The following is a 10867-nucleotide window of genomic DNA, read 5'->3' on the forward strand; positions in this document are numbered from 1 at the left end:
CTGTCCATGAGTAGGGAACCTGTAACCTTGAGGCCACATATGTCCTTCTAGGTCCTTTTGACTGAATGCAACTTTTATAGAACAAATGTTTTTATTAAGGGGATTTGTTCTGTGAAATTTGGATTCAATTAAAGGGCCACACTTGAGGACTTTGAAGACCATATGTAGCCTTGAAGCCACAGGTTCCACACCCCTGTTCTAGACCCTATCAGTCTGCTAAAGCAACAGAAAATCATATCAGAATTGGGGGTTTTTAATATATTGCCTAAAGTCAAGACTTTTCTAAAGATATTATTTCTCTGCCCCAAAGTCCTATTCATTCTCACTGACCATTTTAGAGACTCTTTAAAACCCAACTCAGTTCTACCCTGTAGGTTAATTTGGTTTTGTCCCAGGGATTTTTTCTGTCTGAGAGAGTAGGCAAGGTCCAGGCAACAGTTGTTTTCACTGGATATGTAGAAATCAGACTGAAGTTAGCTGAAAAGGACTGCTTAGAAAGGGATTGGGCAAGAGCTTGGTCAGGCAAGGGTAGGAGGGAAAGGTGTGGGCGAGTAATTCAATATGTGGAGATCTGAAATGAGGTGAGGTGATGATTAGAAGCCAGGATGGAGCAAAGATGGGAAAGGATCAAGGACTCCTCCATAGAAGAGGCCAAACTGGGCAGGAACAGAGAAGGTCATAGGGTAGAACAGCTATTAAAGGGGAAATGGAGTATGTATATATCACATCAACATGGCCATGCAAGGATAAGAGAAGCCAAGATCATGATAAGTCAGGCGTTGATCTGAGTTCAGAAACAGCAGCCAAGATACCTTCCAAAAGAATCCTTGTGCCAACAAGAACTAGCTGGCTTTTAATGCAATGGCTCAGCCCCTCCCAAAGATCTCTGGTTTGGTGAGGAGTGTGATCCATCCCCATTTTAAAGGATCTCCAGCATACCAGGTGAGAGCTTCCTTTGCTGATGGAGAGAGAAGCATGATAAAATAGTGAAGTAGTAACATCAATTCAGCAACACAGAATTTGAACAGGAGGTTATCTAGCCCTATTCTTTCCCATTTTTACAGGTGAATAAATTGAGGCCCAGAGAAACAAAATGACAAGAGAGACAAGTCTTGCTTAAAATAAAGGTGAAGGCCTTAATAACTAAGGTTGGCAAGAAATAGAACAAGTTGAGAGTGGAGCCAAGATGGCAGAGTAGAAGGATGAGCCTATAAAAACTCCCCATCATAGCCTATAAAATACCTGTAAAAAATGACTCAAAGCAAATTCTAGAGTAGCAAAAGCCACAAAATGACAGAGTGAAAGAGATTTCCAGTTCAAGACAGCCTGGAAGGAAAGGTCTGTCACACCATGCACAGAGTGCAACCCAGACTTAGCTGAGCAGTGCAGTGCAGCAGGTACAGGACTGGAGCAGGCCTCAGGGAGTAGAATCCCCAGTGGTTCCCAGATTGCTCAACCCACAGATGCCAAAGACAGATTCAAAGGTCAGTAGAAAGCTCTTTCATCTAGGTGAGAAGGGAATGGGATCTGGCCCCACCAGCAGTAGCCACTGCAGCAGCAGCAACCATTTTTGGAGCCCTTCCCCTAAAGACCCTGGGGGAATTGAGCTGCTAATCTGAGTCTCAGCCCTGAGTGGCAGTCCAGGGGTGAGGAAGACTGCTACTGTGGTGGAGTTGGTGGAGGATCTGGATAGGGAATTCTACTCCCAGATCCTGGGCAGAAAAGCTTGCAGAAAAGCAGACCAGATAGCAGACCAAGAGAGGAGTAAACTCCTCTCCCTTGATTGTGCAACCTTGGAGGAACTGAGAACTTACAGGACCCCAGAATACACGCCCCCTCTTGACAAAGGATTCAAAAGTCAAGTAACTGCCTGGGAAAATGCCTAAAAGGGGAGAAAAAATAAAACTATACAAGGTTACTTTCTTGGTGAACAGGTATTTTCTCCCATCTTTTCAGATGAGGAAGAACAATACTTACCATCAGAGGAAGACATAAAAGTTAAGGTTTCTGCATCCAAAACCTCTAAAATAAATATGCAATGGTCTCAGACCATGGAAGAGCTCAAAAAGGATTTTGAAAATCAAGTAAGAGAGGTGGAGGAAAAATTGGGAAGAGAAATGAGAGAGATGCAAGAAAATCATGAAAAGCAAGTCAATAGCTTGCTAAAGGAGACCCAAAAAATGCTGAGGAAAATAAAACCCTTAAAATAGACTAACTCAAATGGCAAAAGAGGTCCAAAAAGCCAATGAGGAGGAAAATGCTTTAAAAAGCAGAATTAGTCAAATGGAAAAGGAGGTTCAAAAGCTCACTGAAGAAAATAATTCTTTAAAAATTAGAATGGAACAGATGGAAGCTAATGACTTTATGAGAAACCAAGAAATTACAAAACAAAACCAAAAGAATGAAAAAATAGAAGATAATGTGAAATATCTCATTGGAAAAACAACTGACCTGGAAAATAGATCCAGGAGAGACAATTTAAAAATTATGGGACTACCTGAAAACCATGATCAAAAAAAGAGCCTAGGTATCATGTTTCATGAAATTATTAAGGAAAATTGCCCCGATATTCTAGAACCAGAGGGCAAAATAAATATTGAAAGAACCCACAGATCACCTCCTGAAAGAGATCAAAAAAGAGAAACTCCTAGAAATATTGTAGCCAAATTCCAGAGTTCCTAGGTCAATGAGAAAATATTGCAAGCAACTAGAAAGAAACAATTAGAGTAATGTGGAAATACAAACAGAACTACACAAGAACTAGCAACTCTTACATTAAGAGATTGAAGGGCTTGGAATATGATATTCCAGAAGTCAAAAGAATTGGGATTGAAACCAAGAGTCACCTACCCAGCAAAACGGAGTATAATTCTTCAGGGGATAAAGTGGTCATTCAATGAAATAGAGGGTTTTCAAGCATTCTTGATGAAAATACCAGAGCTGAATAGAAAATTTGACTTTCAAACACGAGTCAAGAGAAGCATGAAAAAGTAAATTGGAAAGAGAAATCCTAAGGGACTTACAAAAGTTGAATTGTTTACATTCCTACGTAGAAAGATCATATTTATAATTCTTGAAACTTTTCTCAGTACTAGGGTAGTTGGAGGGATTATACACATATATATAGACAGAGGGCACAGGGTGAGTTGAACAGGAAAGGATGATATCTAAAAAATAAAAGTAAGGGGTGATAGGGGAATATATTGGGAGGAGAAAGGGAGAAATGGAATGGGGCAGGCTATTTTTTATAAAAGAGGAAAGAAAAAGCTTTTTCAATGGAGGTGGAAAGGAGGAGGTGAGAGGGGAAAAGTGAAGTTTACTCTCATCATATTTGGCTTAAGGAGGGAATAACATGCACACTCAATGGGAAAAGGGGATGAGTGGAGTCTGGGGAGATGATAGAAGGGAGGGCAAATGGGAGGAGGAAGTAATTAGAAGTAAACACTTTTGGGGAGGGACAAGGTCAAAATAGAGAATAGAATTAGTGGGGGTAGGATAGGATGAAGGGAAATATAGTCTTATACAACATGACTATTATGGAAGTCTTTTTCAAAGCTACACATATATAGCCTGTGTTGAATTGCTTGCCTTCTCAGTGGGGTTGAGTGGGGAGGGAGGAAGGGAGAGAAGTTAGAACTCAAAGTTTTAGGAACAAACGTTGAGAATTGTTCTTGCATGCAGCTGGGAAATAAGAAATACAGGTAAATGGGGTATAGAAATCTACCTTGCCCTACAAGAAAAGAGAAAAGATGGGGATAAGGGAAGAAAGGGGTATGATAGAAGGGAGGGCAGATTGGGGGAAGGGGTAATCAGAATGCATGGTGTTTTGGGGTGGGGAAAGGGGAGAGATGGGGAGAAAATTTGAAACTCAAAATCTTGTGGAAATGAATGTTGAAAACTAAAAATAAATAAATAAACATTAAAAAAAGAAATAAAAAGAAATAGCATACGTTGCTTCAGTAAATAATGAATTTCTCATCACTGAAGATGTTCAAGTTCAAATATAACCACTTACAACAGACATTATAGAGGCAGTTTGTGCTGTACTGAGGGATTAACAAAATGATCTCTGTAACTACCCCAATCATTCTCTGAAGTTCCACAGGAAATAGGGGTCAGAATTGAAGTGTGAATTTCTGTCTTCTGAATCAGTGATCTTTCTACTACACTACACATCCTAGGAACAGTCTGAGTCTTATTTAGCAGGTATAGATATATCCTAGGGATAAATCTGGCATTCTTAACTTGGGATCTGTAGACTTGTTTGCTTGTTGTTGTTTTAATATTTTAAAATAGTTTTAATTTCCATGGTAATTATTTAAGCATTTAAATTTTATTTAATTTAAAATTTATCTAAAATTTATTTAAAATGTTATTCTAAGAAAATAGCCATAGGCTTCACCAGATTCCTACAGGAGTCCATGACTCAGAAAAGGTTAAGAACCTCTGGGGAAGAGGATGTACTTTGCTCTGGCCTAAATGGGTGCCATGTTTCCTGAATCCTTCAGGTAACAGATATCCTGGAATCTGGGGGGAAAATAAAGGTAAGTAGAGTCTGGAATATCAAATTTGCCACCAACTCTGTTATTAACCTTCTCCATGAAGCTTTTCCCTTCAACTGTTACCGTGCCCTACTCAATAAACTCCAGTGACCTCCAGGATCTGATATAAATTTGTCCATTCACCATTTAAAGGTCATTATAACCTGGACTTTTCTTACCTTTCTAATCTTCTTAGACTCGATTCTCCTCCACACAGTATGATTCAGTCACTGCTACTCCTTACACTTAACATTTATATAATCTCTCTCCATGCTTGTTCACTGGCTCTAACCAATGCCTAGAATGCTCTCCCTCCTCACATCCAACTCTGAATTTTACTAGCTTTCTTCAAGATTCAGCTCAAATCTCACTCTTAAAGGAGGCCTTTCCTGGACCTCTCAGCTTCTGGTCCCTTCCCTTAGAAGATTATCTTCTATCCACCCTGTATATATGTTATATGTACTTAGCTATTTAAAGATTATCTCCTCCATTAGACTTTAAACTCTCTGAGGGCACAGATTCTTTCATGCTTAATGTGATCTCTTACACTTTTTTGTTGTGGTTAAGTCATTTTCAGTTGTGTCCAACTCTTCATGACTCTATGTAAGGTTTTCTTGGCAAAGAAATGAAGAGTGGTTTGCCATTTCCTTCTCCAACTCATTTTACAGACGAGGAAGCTGAGGCAAACCGGGTTAAGTCCTTTACCCAGAGTCGCATAGCTAGTAAGTGTCTGAGGTTATATTTGAACTCATGAGATTGAGTCTTCCCAGTTCCAATCCCCGCTTTACATAGTAAGTTTTTAACAAACACTTGCTGACTGAATAACTTGAACATATTACCAATAGTCAAAGACCTGTAATTGTTTTGGAATTACAGCTCCCAGAGTGTGATATTCTTCTACCTATGCCAATGGCAACTTATCTATAAGATAGTTTTAGGGTTACCTAAGAAAGATTAAATTGCTTGTCTGTGACAACACAGCTAGAAAGTGTCAGAGGTGGGATTTGAACCTAATTCTTAATAATTTTATATCCTGATTGCTAATCACTATATCATGCTACCTCCCTTGAATACAATAGGCATTCAAAAAATAGCTATGGGTTGACTAACTTAAAATGACCATCTTAGAGTCTTACTTCTACCTAGCATTTCTCTTTGAAACTCTCATACTTATATAAAGGAATAAAGCCAAATGTATTGGTCCCCAAGAAAATTCCTTCAATTTTCTGTTAATAACCAAATTATAATTTTAAAAGAATAACCAATTAATTTGAGGGTCTGGAATAATTCCAAGATCCATTAGAAATCATTGAGGTGGTATGAGTTCTTGATCTCTATGGTGGGTGATCCTTAGCCAGCAGCTTTCTTTACGTACAATTCCTACTAAAGCTAATGCACTCTCTTTTTCTAGACACAACATCACACTTTAGTTTGAGTCCTAAGGTTTTTTTCCTGGAGATTATTTTGCTTAAGCTCAGGACATGACAGATTCTTTCAAAATGCCTTCTTAAAAGGAAAGCCAAGCCTACCCTGTCACTTCCCTTTGATACCTTGGTCTAGACCACAAAGAACTTGTTGAACAAGAGATTTAAAACTCAGCAAATTTGCTACTGTTCAATAAAGGATGAACAGATCATACATGGAAAGAGGTAGAGATTTCCACAGGAGATTCTCAAAAATCTCAAAGAGTATTATTTTGGCCCAGAAGTTAGTAATAGAGTAGTAAAACATGAATGATTGGGACTCTCTTGGTCAATTATTCAATAGTCAATTCAATATTATTGATCCAAAAGAAATAAACAATATGAGAAATTCAGACAAACATGGAAAGATTTGTGTGAACTGATACATAGTAAAGAAAGTACAATTAGGAAGTATCTAAAATTATAAATTGTAGAGAAGGTCCTGCATTGGTAAAGTTATCCCCTGGGAACTTCCTTTGCTGATGAAATGACAGCTCTTATAAGAATTTACATATTTACATGAATATACACACACATACATCTATGCATATATACATGCATGCATACATATCAATCCCAAGCAATGAAGATGTACATGGTTGGGGTGAGCAGGTATCCTTCCTTACAGCCTTGTCAAGATGAAAATGATTCAATAAATTTAGTCACTAAATTATTTATTACCTTAAAGTGTTAATCAATAAGGTAATATTCGTAATGCACTCAGCACAGTTCTGACATGTAGTTAAGTGCTATACAAATGGTTATTCCTTCACTCCTCACTTTAACTTGATAAGAGGCATTTATTAAAATGACCCTTAAGAAAGAGCTCTTAAGAAGAGAGCAAGGATTAAAAACTTGATCAGCATAGAAGGTATTATAATAAATATGAGTTGTTAAATCTTAGTATTGTGGCAAAAGTACTTGATTTTAGCCAGAATGACTTAGGTTTGAATTTTGTCTCTGATGCATATTAGCTGTGCACGGTTGGAACCCCAAATATCCTTTCAGCCTCACTGTACTCTATTCCTCTTCTTATACTTAAGAATGGTGCCAAAGTAGCCTTCCCTTTTGTCCAAGCATCTTTTGTCTCCCATTTCTCTGTCTTTGTACTACCCATCTGCCATGCCTAGACCGCACTCTCTCCTCACCTCAGACACATAGCTCAAGCCTACATTCTACATTGTCTTTCCATATTTCCCCCAACTGCTGATGCTCTCCATCATACATTCTCCTGTATTTCTTTTGTATTGATGCAGCATATAGCTATTTCTATAGATAAGTTTTGCTTTCCCCCAATAAAATAGAAGTTCCCTTTGAGAAAGAAGCATTTCATTTGGAGGGGGTTTGCATCCCCAGTAGCTAGCACAGCGCCTAACCTATAGTAAATGCTTATTGCCTAGTTATTTGGCTGATTGACCACAGCATGTCACCTCACATTTCTGAGCCCCAGTTTCCCTGTTTTAAAAACTCAGATAAAAAGTTGGCTGTGAAACTCTAGCATGTTGACAAAATGCTTTGCAAATTTCCACGTACTATATAAACATCGGTTGTTATTTTCAGTAAACCCAAAGGATGACTTTCTAATGATGTAATTTGAGGCACTGTGGCATGAGTGTAAAAGATATTTCGGGTCTAAGGTTCTTTCCATGGCCCCTCCAACTGACCCACAGAGGGAACTATCTACTCTATTTCTGTATATGTCAGATAGGAATCATGACATCTAAGGCATCGAGAAAGACCCACCTCTGCCAGGAACTGGTCATGTGCTCAAGGCAAGTCACTTAATCTCCCTTGACTTCCCTTTCCTTGTTTACAACATTAAGGAGGTGGATAAGTCCACATCAGAGGTTCCTTCTAGGTCCACAATACTACAATGAAAGAAATGTACTCTCTAGGCTGACTGAGAGAGAAATTCTGCATCTTTTTATCTTTTGTTTGGTTTTTCCCATTAAAGCGTGATGCCTCCTCCTGTGTGTAGATAGTCCCTGGAGCCCTAAAGAATCAAGTGTTACATCCGTACCTCTCCCTAGATGCCATCCTCATTAGTTTCAGCATCTCTTACTTTCTAAAGATTCCAGCCGTCTTGGCTGGATCATCTTTATCTCACAACAATTTGGATTTTTTCCCTGTAAGTGATTGCCATCTGCTTTTTCCCCCTTAATTGACTTACTGCAATTAAACCACTAAAGCAGTTTCTTCTCAGTATACATACTTTCCCTTCTATGACTTGTTTTTTTAAAAGATCATTTTCTCCTATCTTTATATCTATTTTGTTTCATGAGGAGGATCCAAAAGGAGGGGGTAAGAACAAACATTTATTAAGTACCTACTATGTGCTAAATACTGTGCTAAGCACTTTACAAATATTATTTCAATTTGATAAGACGGGAGAGATATATGGTGGGTGTTACGCCACACACTAAAAACAACTAAATGAAAGGAAGAAAAAAACATAAAGGATTTATCAAAGAAGTGCATGAACACAAGAATCTGGGTTCAAATGTTAGCTTTGCTTGACCTTCAGCAAATCACTTCATCTCTCTGGATCTCACTCTCTTCATCTGTAAAACCAGGAGGTTGGACTACATGAAGGATCTTTCATATTCTAAACCTACGATCTTATAATGTTTAAGCACTTTCTACGTGCCACTCACTGTAAGAGGCACTGAAAATACAAATCCGATAAATAAGCCAATACCTATTCATAAGGAAGTTACATTCTCATGAGAAAGACAACAAATACATATGTAAGTATACACAGAATCAATTGAAAGAGAATAAATACAAAGTAGTTAAATAAAAGATCATTTTCAAAGAAGGACAGTATTAGGGCAATCGGGAAAGTCTTTATTAGAAGGTGGTGCTTGAGTAGTGTTTTGTCTGGAATGGAGCTTCATCATGTCATGCTTGTACTATCACAAGAAACTCTCAGTGGGTCTGTCGGCTTCAAGTCTCTTTCCACTGCATTCCATCCTCCATTCAACCACCAAATTGATCATCCTAATGGGCAAGTATGATCATGTCACCTCCCTCCCGCCAACAAACTCCAGTGGCTCCCTATCATCTAGAGGATCCCCCCCCAAAAAATCCTCTCTTTGGTAATCAAAGCCCTTCATAACCTGATCTCCTTCTGCCTGTACAAGCTTCTTATACTGTACTCCCTACCACACACTCTTTTTTTCCTTCTTTATTTATTTATTTATTTAACTTTTAACATTCATTTTCACAAAATTTTGGGTTCCACATTTTCTCCCTTTCTGTCCCCTCCCCCCACCCCAAAACACCGAGCGTTCTAATTGCCCCTATCTGCCAATCTGCCCTTGTTCCTAACTTTGAGTTCCAACTTCTCTTCCTCCCTCCCTCCCCACCCCTTCCCTTTGGAAGGCAAGCAATTCAATATAGGCCAAATCTGTGTAGTTTTGCAAATGACTTCCATAATAGTTGTGTTGTGTAAGAACTAATTATATTTCCCTCTATCCTATCCTGTCCCCCATTACTTCTGTTCTCTCTTTTGATCCTGTCCCTCCCCATGAGTGTTGACTTCAAATTGCTCCCTCCTCCCCATGCCCTCCCTTCCATCATCCCCCCCACCCTGCTTATCCCCTTCTCCCCCACTTTCCTGTATTGTAAGATAGGTTTTCATACCAAAATGAGTGTGCATTTTATTCCTTCCTTTAGTGGAATGTGATGAGAGTAAACTTCATGTTTTTCTGTCACCTCCCCTCTTTTTCCCTTCACTAAAACGTCTTTTGCTTGCCTCTTTTATGAGAGATAATTTTCCCCATTCCATTTCTCCCTTTCTCCTCCCAATATATTTCTCTCTCACTGCTTGATTTCATTTTTTTAAGATATGATCCCATCCTCTTCAATTCACTCTGTGCACTCTGTCTCTATGTGTGTGTGCGTGTGCGTGTGCATGTGTGCCACACACTCTTTAATGCAGCAACACTGGCCTTTTTGCTTTTCCAAGAACAAGACACTCCATCTCTCTTCCCCAGGCATTTTCTCTGATTGTCCTTCATGCCTGGAGTGTTCTTCCTCCTCATCTCTACCTGCTGGCTTCCTTTAAAAGTTCCAAGGAAGCTTTGCTCAAACTGTCTTAATTCTAATGCCTTCTCTCTGCTAAATATTTATAATTTATCTTGTTTGTAGCTTGTTTGTTCATATTTGTTTGCTCTTTATTGTCCCTATTCAATTGTGAGTTCCATGAGGTCGGGTATTAACCTTTGCTTCTTTTTGTATCCCCAAGGTTTAGCACAGTAACTGGCACATGGGTGTTTAAAAAAATTTATTGATTAACTGAAGAAAAAGAAGGATTCTCTGAGGAGGAATTGAAGAAAGGGCAAATTTTAGGAAGGGGTGATGACCAGTGCAGACACAGAGATGGGAAATGAAGCTTTGTATATGAAAAAAAAAATTATTTGGAGACAAGCTAATACAAAGTTTAACACCATGTCTAGAACATAGTAGGTACTTAATAAATGTTAGCTGACTAATTGGCTAACAGATCACATGGCAACAGTAAGGGGTACCTGATGGAGACAGCCTATATACTCTTTGTCCTGCGTCAAGAAAATGTGACCAAGCACGATGACACAGGCCTATAATCCCTACAACTGGAAGAAGCTGAGGTTCTAAATCCAATCGGGTGCGCAAAGTAAGTCCAGCATTAAGACTGAGTCCTCAGAAACAGAGGATCACCTGACTGGCCTTAGAGGGGGCAAACCACCTAGACCAGAAAAATAAAACATGTTAAAGCTTCCATATGATCAGCAATGGGTTAGACCCCATGAGTGGAATGACTACTGTACTTCCAATCAGGGTGAGATTGAGAGTGAGAGACAGGCAGGGAAAGGAGGGAAA

This window comes from Notamacropus eugenii, chromosome 6 (genome assembly GCF_028372415.1).
Source record: "Notamacropus eugenii isolate mMacEug1 chromosome 6, mMacEug1.pri_v2, whole genome shotgun sequence".
Lineage (NCBI taxonomy): Eukaryota > Metazoa > Chordata > Mammalia > Diprotodontia > Macropodidae > Notamacropus > Notamacropus eugenii.